Genomic DNA, 7,749 nt, shown 5'->3' on the forward strand with positions numbered 1-7,749 from the left:
GTCGACCGAACGTTCTGTCGGTCGACCGCCAATAGATCCGTTAGACACTAACGGCTATTTTTCTGAGCTGTCTTCTGGGGACTTTTTTGTCTTTTGTTAGGGGTTTTGGCTGAGTTTTTGAGTGGGTATAAATACCCTATTGCTGTTTTCTTTCAAGCCATCTAAGAGAGTTTTAAAACAAGTTTAAGAAAGTTTTTAATCAAGGGTTTAAGTTTTGTTTAAAAGAGTTTAAGAGTTTGTTTGAGTTTAGTTTGTGAAGCAAATTTCACAAGAGCAAAGAGGAGATCATCCTTTGGTGTTTGGGCATTCAACTCATCTCTCTCTCACTCTTGATCTATAGAGAAGTTTTCCTTAAACTCAATTCTAGCTATTTATTGTTTTGATCTTAATTTCCATAAGCTAGATTTCTATATTGAGTTTAAATTGTTTTATTGATACTCTCTGTTCACACACAACCTATTGAGCTTATTGTATTTACATTCATAGTATAATTTTGGGTTGTGAGATTAGTGACTTAGAGTTGTGCTTAATTGAGTTCTCACCTTGTTTAGAGAACAAATCATTTGATTTATATTGTGCTTATTGTGAGGATTCACTTGTAATACACTTGTACACCGAGAGAAGTGTGTGGTGAGAGACGGGGTCGAATCCAAGAGGAGTGGCGTCGGTTGACGTGCCTAGGGAGAGGTTGTAACCGAGCACTTGAGGAGGAGGACACGGGCTAGGACCAACACTTAGTGTGTGAGGTGTGATTACATAGTGATTGTATTGTGAGGTGTAAACGTTGTTCGGGTGAACGTAGAAAACCCGGTTGTGATAGTGGAGATCTCCTCGAGGTGAGGAGCGGGGACGTAGGTCGTGGGGACCGAACCTCGTAAACATATCGTTTTGTTTGTGATTGCATTGGCGTTCTTATTCTTGTTTTCATATCTTATATCGCCTTTGTGTATTGCTCATCATATTACCCTATCACTTGTGTAGATTGTTTATTTTACCCTTGTGTTAGTTCATATATCCTTGCTCATATATTTGTAATATCTCATTGATAGGATATATTCATTTGTTCATATTGCTTATCCTAGCTTACGTATCTTGTTGTATTTTATACTTGCTAGGATAACTTATTAATTAGTTTTAATTGGCATTTAATCGGATTAGATTAGCATAAGACCCTAATCACCCCCCCTCTAGGGTCTAACAGATAAGGCTTAGGAAGTTGGAAGTGCTGAAACAGTGAGCAATTTCGATTTATTATGAGGTCAGGAAAAGTTACTGACAAATATCAACATAAACTTTTTTTTACTGGTAATTACAGAACTAGCATCCTTTGTCAATCTGACTCTGTTGAAGCCTCTGATTGTTCGGTTGATGAAATTGTTCAGAAGAACTCCTCGAACTCCTCTGTCAGGAATCAAAATGATTCAAGAGATAATGCAGGGGATGCAGAAGTGGTGGGTTTTCCTAGGTTCATCTATATGTTCGCCGATAGTTGATGGTAAGAAATCATTCTGAATTTAACGTTTTGTTGGTGATTTCATTATTTCAGGATGGCATTTCAGTCAGGTGTCAGAATAATTCAAGAGATGATATTAGGGCTGCACCAATGGTGTGTTTTCTGAGCTTCACCTATAGTTTACAATTACGATTATTAAATATGAGAAGTCATTAAAATTTAACCTTTGACTAATGTCTTTATTATTTTAGGACGATTTAAACTCTGAGAAGTCTATTCCAAGCTTGCAAGTTCTTTTTGTTTGTATCAATTGATCTTTTTTTAGAGAATACTTCATATTTTCCATTTGATTAGCTCAAAACGAAAAATGGATACTGCTGCTAATGAAATTTATCCAGTTGCCATCTAATTGTTGGTAATGCCTAACTATGTAAACAAGTAGATAATGGGAAATTTTTAGGTAATGCCATCTAATTGTTGGTAAAGCCATCCATCATTAAGCTCAAACAAAAAGAACCCATACCAAAACATGTACTTCACATACTACTCATTTTATCCTCATCTGAAGAGACCTGTATGTAATGTATTTATATCACTACACCAGTAGCCATCAATATTTTTATTCACATACTACTCTTTTTATTCACATACTCATTTTAACTTTCTAAACAATGTTATATTAAAAAATGTGGACAATAACAATGAAAGAAAGGGACAAGTACACAAATAACTATTAATAAATTGCATAGGAATTTCAACTTAAAAAGAATTTGTAAATATAAAGACTTTCTTTTGTAGAACAACAAGAAAAATGGAAGATGAAGAAATAGATAAAACCAAGACCAATTTAAGCTACTTTACTTTTTCAAAACAACCCTCACTTGAGATACAAAATAATTTGACCTATTGAATAGTCATTGGCTGCAAAATTTTGTCATTGACAAAACTTTGGAAAGAGATATTCGGCTAATTTAGTAATATATTAAATTTTATATTCTTAAACTAGGATATTTAGAGTTGACCTTATATTCTTTAGAGCAAGAATGTATAGGCATCAGATGACAATATTTTTGGTAACATATATTTTAATATGATTTATAACTTTTAATTTTAAGTATACATTAATCAAATTAAATGTATTAAAACTTAGAGAGACACAAATTTAAAATACAATGATAGAAAAAAATAAGCTGTCGTGCTTTGCACGGGGTACATACTAGTGTATATATATAATACATTTCTATATACGTATAATATGTCATATGTGTGTATATATATACTCTCTCTTAGTATATAAGTATATATAAGTATACTCTCTCTTATATAAGTATATATAAGTATACTTTCTCTTATATAAGTATATATAAGAATACTCTCTCTTATATATGTATAATGTATGCATGTATGTATATATATACTCTCTCTTAGTATATATGTATATATAAGTATACTCTCTCTTATATATGTATACTCTCTCTTATATAAGTATGCACTCTCTTATATATGTATAATATATGTGTGTATATATATATACTCTCTCTTATTATATATGTATATATAAGTATACTCTCTCTTATATATGTATACTCCCTCTTATATAAGTATACTCTATCTTATATATGTATAATATGTGTGTGTGTGTGTGTGTACTCTCTCTCTCTTAGTATATAAGTATATATAAGTATAGTATATTACAACGGCTACTTCTTCCCCATTAGCCCAACGGGCAACGGCTACTTATGCTATTCTCTCTCTCAAGTTATAACTTATAAATATATACAATATATTTACATATAATATATGTATATATAATATATAGTTACATAATAATTTAGAAGTATATACTAATACATAATTATATAAAATATAATAATGTTAAACTAATTTTTAGCATTTTTTATCAAAAAAAAAAAAAAAAAAAAAAAAAAATTTAAAAAAACCTAGTTGGAATGTACTTATCTATTGTGATGCGATGAATTCCAAAATAAATTTATACTTGTAATTTGTAAATATTTTATTAATTATTAATAAAAAAAATTTATAATTTTTTATTTATAATTTATGTCATTTTAAGTGATTAATAAAATTATTAATTTTTATTAAATTTTTTTGTCTTTTTTTTTGTATAATTTAAATTTTAAATTGAATTAAAAAAAAATAAACTGGGCTGGCCCGGAACCCGGCCCGGTCGGGCCCGGGGTACCCGGGTCCGGGTTCGGGCTCCGGTTTTGCCCGGCTTGGGCCCGGATTTTCGGGCCGGGCCAGGCAGAGGGGCGGCCCGGATGGACACACCTAAGATTGGGTATGATTTAGCTTAATGGGTCTAGGGAGATCTAAGCGGGTTGGGTGCTAAATGGGTATGATTTCACAAGGATAAAACTCAAGGGGGTATAATAGAAAATTCACGACTAAAAGTTAGACTTAAAGAAATATTCTTTCAGTTCTAACTATTTTTAACAAGATATACTTACAAGCAATTTGATGATTTGAGAGACCTAATAGTAATTTGATGATTTGAGAGACCAAATAACAATTTCCGTGATTTGAAATATTGAAAATTTCAGGGACTAATATCGAAACAACCCTTTTAGTTAAGTCGTTATTATCATCATTTAACTTTTGTCAATATTAGTGAGGAGGTCATGTGCGTTGCACTTGTCTGATCCATTGATTTATTACACACAAAATTTTATTGAGCCTCTTAGTTCTCAAAGCTTGTTACAAATGTATCCCTCTAGTGTTAATTCTGCTCTTGATATGAAGAACTGCTTACAGAATAATTTAAGGATGGGGGCCTAATGGCAAATTCAACAACCTGATGGACTAGTTCCAAAATTAATAAAAGTAGAGGACCTACTAATAATTTTAGTGATTTCGAATTCCAAATATGGAAATTAAGGAGCTAATATAGAAAATCCCTTCCGACCCTTCGGTGGTTATTTTCATTTTGGTACCCGGAATTTTACCAACTCTCCCACTTTTATGCCTTATAATTAATAAAGTATGTCTTTAATACTTCAATGCTCCGACGTTTCCATTATATTTCACTATGGTACGTACTTCTGGTCTTAAATCGACTAAAGCGGTTTTTCTTCTTCATTTTAAACTCATGCATATCCTCCAAATAAATATCATCGTTCCACATTATCTTCCTCCTCGAACCCTGCGGAGATATCAACGTTTTTTCTACCCCGACTCTAAAACCATGAACAAATTCATGGACGAACGTTTCTTCTCCAGGATCGTGCAATGTCAAGCGCGTATTTGCTCCCTTTGGGAGCAAGATTTGGAACCGATAAACTTTATCGGCGTCTTCATCATTTCCTTCAAGAAATTCGACGAAAGCCCTTTCGCAAGAATTTCTTCTATTTTCACTAGTAGAAAAGCGATCAATCTAGACAGAAAAAATTTCCGTCTAGGTTGAATCAAACTAGACGGGAATTTTTCGTCTAGGTTGATCCATCTAGTTTGGGTCAAACTAGACGGAAAATTCCGTCTAGTTTGTCAAATGAGACGAAAAAGTCAACCTAGACGGAATTCCGTCTAGGTCGCATGGTCAACCTAGACGGAATTTCCGTCTAGGTTGACAGGAAACCTAGACGGAATTCCGTTTAGATTGCCTAGGGCAACCTTATCCTTTGGCAGTCGTCAGCCCCCCCACCATTCTCTCATTTCCTCTCTCTTTACTCCACCCCCCCCCTCACTCCTGCGCCTCCCGCCGCCAGGTCCATCCCCCTTATCCCCCGTCCTGACCCCCCATCGCCCTCTCCCCCCCCGCACGCATTCGGCAGCCAACCCATCCCCTCCCGAGCCTCCCCCCCCCCCGCCCTCGGCAACACCCCCCTCCCGACCTTCCCCTTCCGCGAGCGCCCCATCCCCCTCCCCCTCGCATCAGCCCCTCCCGCCTCCCAACCGCTCCCCCCTGCCAGAGGCCGGCCTCGGGCAGCCCCCTCCCCGCGCTCCCCCTCGATAAGCCCCCTCCCCTCGCTGACCCCGCCTCCCATCGCTGAGGCCCACCCTTCCCCCCTCCCCTCTCGGGCAGGCAGCCCTTTCACCCCTCCTAGAGCCCCGGCCCTTGGTAGACCCCCTCACCGAGCCCGCCCTTGGCAGCCCCCCCAACCCCGCCCCCCCTCCGCCGAGCTTCCATCGCCAGCGGTGTCCGTTGTTGAATCTGCTTAAAAGGTATGATTTTTCTACTAAGCTTTAGAATTTTTAATTTTATTATTATTTATTGTTGAATTTGGTTTAAAACCCTAATTAAAAAATAAACGAGTTCAATTCTGAAAACCCTAACTCAACTACATGTTAATTCATTTGAACAACACTAGTAATCATTATTGAGTTTTAAACACTTATAAACCCTAACACGATTAAGTTCCATTCGTGCTATAAGTAGGTGTGAATATTTAAGTTTGTGATGTAAAAATATGTGAAATAAATTTTTTTTAAAAAATAGAGTGATATATAACACATTATAATTTTTTATAATGTGTTATAATCCAATTTAGTGATATATAACACATTATAATTTTTTATAATGTGTTATAATCCAATTTAGGTGAATAAAAAAATAACGTTATCCCTAGACTTCCGTCCAATAATTACATCCAATTCTTTGGACTTATAATATATGATATACGACTCAGATTTGTGCAGGAGACGAAGTTTTCACCCGGAAATGATCGTTTATTTTATATTATACGAAAAAAATTGGTACTGAAATTCGTAATTATTGGATCTGTCCTTCTCGGACGGGTTAGGAATATAGTAGTGCATACATCCAACTTTGTATACTTTGTATATTTTCATTCTTGAAAGTTTTGGCAGCACGTATTCGTTGTTCTCCGTGTACAATAAGTGTATGTTGTTATACGTTTCGGGCTATTGCTGATACACATAATAACATCCACACAGTGTACAGGGAGAACAGTGGGTAGGTGTTGCCGAAATTTTCAAGAATTAAAAATATACAAAGTATACGAAGTTGGATGTAAGCACTACTATATTCTTAATGGATAGAAACCTTCCTATGACAGCCGCTAGATTGATGTAATTAGTTTCTACGTACGCTCATATATATTTTATGTAGATAAATATTCATATTGTTAAATGGTATGTGAACATATGTTTGATGTGTGTTGAATGTACAAGAGTCATGGATGTACTAGTAGTTGTGAGATTAATCATAGTTAATAATTATATATAATTTACAGATGAGGATAATTCCTGACAAATCATGGATAGATATCCCACGGCTTGATAGATTTCGTGACACGCGATACAAGGAGGGATGTGACGCCTTCATGCGTTATGCTGAAATGAGTCCGAGAAATTTAAGAAGTGGTGCTATGTATTGTCCTTGTTGTAGGTGTAGGAATATGAAGCTGCTGAATAGGAATGATATACTGATCCACCTAATAAAATTAGGTTTTGATGAAAATTATAAATATTAGAATTATCATGGGGAAGATATAACTGAAGATGAGGATCCAAATGTACGTGTTGGTACGTCCGGTGGCCAACGGATAGATGACACAATAACGATGTTGAATGATAATTTTCCTCGACCTACAGAATATGATGTCGATGATGATATCGGAGATAAAAGTGAAGATGATATCGAAGTTGAACCTGAAGAGGTAGGAGATGTCGAAAGTGTCAAAAATTTTGATGATATGCATTCCTCCGCAGAAATAAAGCGAATAATGGAGCTACTAGAAGATAGTGAAAAGGACTTATATGATGGATGTATCGAGTACTCCAATTTTTCTTTTATGTTGAAACTCCTACATATTAAAACACTTAGCGGCATGTCAGATAATTATTTTGAAATGCTCATTGATTTGCTTCGGACGGTAATTCCTGGAGGAGAGAATAGCATACCCCAAACAACTTATCAAGCTGAGAAGATTGTCTCCGCTCTGGGTCTTGATTATAATAAGATTGATGCATGTCCGAATGATTATATTTTGTACCACAAAGCCAATAAAGACCTTTAAGAGTGTCCGACATGTGGAGTTTCTAGGTGGAAGCAACGCACAAATTCTTCAACAAGGATTACAACATAGACAGATGTAACGTCGAAGAAAATTCCTGCTAAGGTGCTTCGATATTTTCCATTGGCTCCTAGATTGCGAAGATTGTACATGAACAAAGACACAGCAAAGAACATGAGGTGGCACAAGGAAGATCGAGTAGATGATGGCAAAGTGAGATATCCTCCTGATGCTTTAGCTTGGAAGCATGTGGATAAAACTTATCCTCGTTTTGCCGAAGATTGCAGAAATGTAAGACTG

The 7,749-nt window shown here is 35.8% G+C and overlaps 1 long non-coding RNA gene across 1 annotated transcript; it reads left to right on the forward strand.

Moving 5' to 3' along the window:
- On the forward strand, positions 1,200 to 1,607 carry LOC109836104. Its single transcript, XR_002245832.1, has 3 exons — positions 1,200 to 1,233; positions 1,316 to 1,451; positions 1,547 to 1,607. It is a non-coding gene; the product is annotated as an uncharacterized LOC109836104 (long non-coding RNA).

This window comes from Asparagus officinalis, chromosome 4, assembly GCF_001876935.1.
Source record: "Asparagus officinalis chromosome 4, Aspof.V1, whole genome shotgun sequence".
Taxonomy (NCBI): Eukaryota; Viridiplantae; Streptophyta; class Magnoliopsida; order Asparagales; family Asparagaceae; genus Asparagus; species Asparagus officinalis.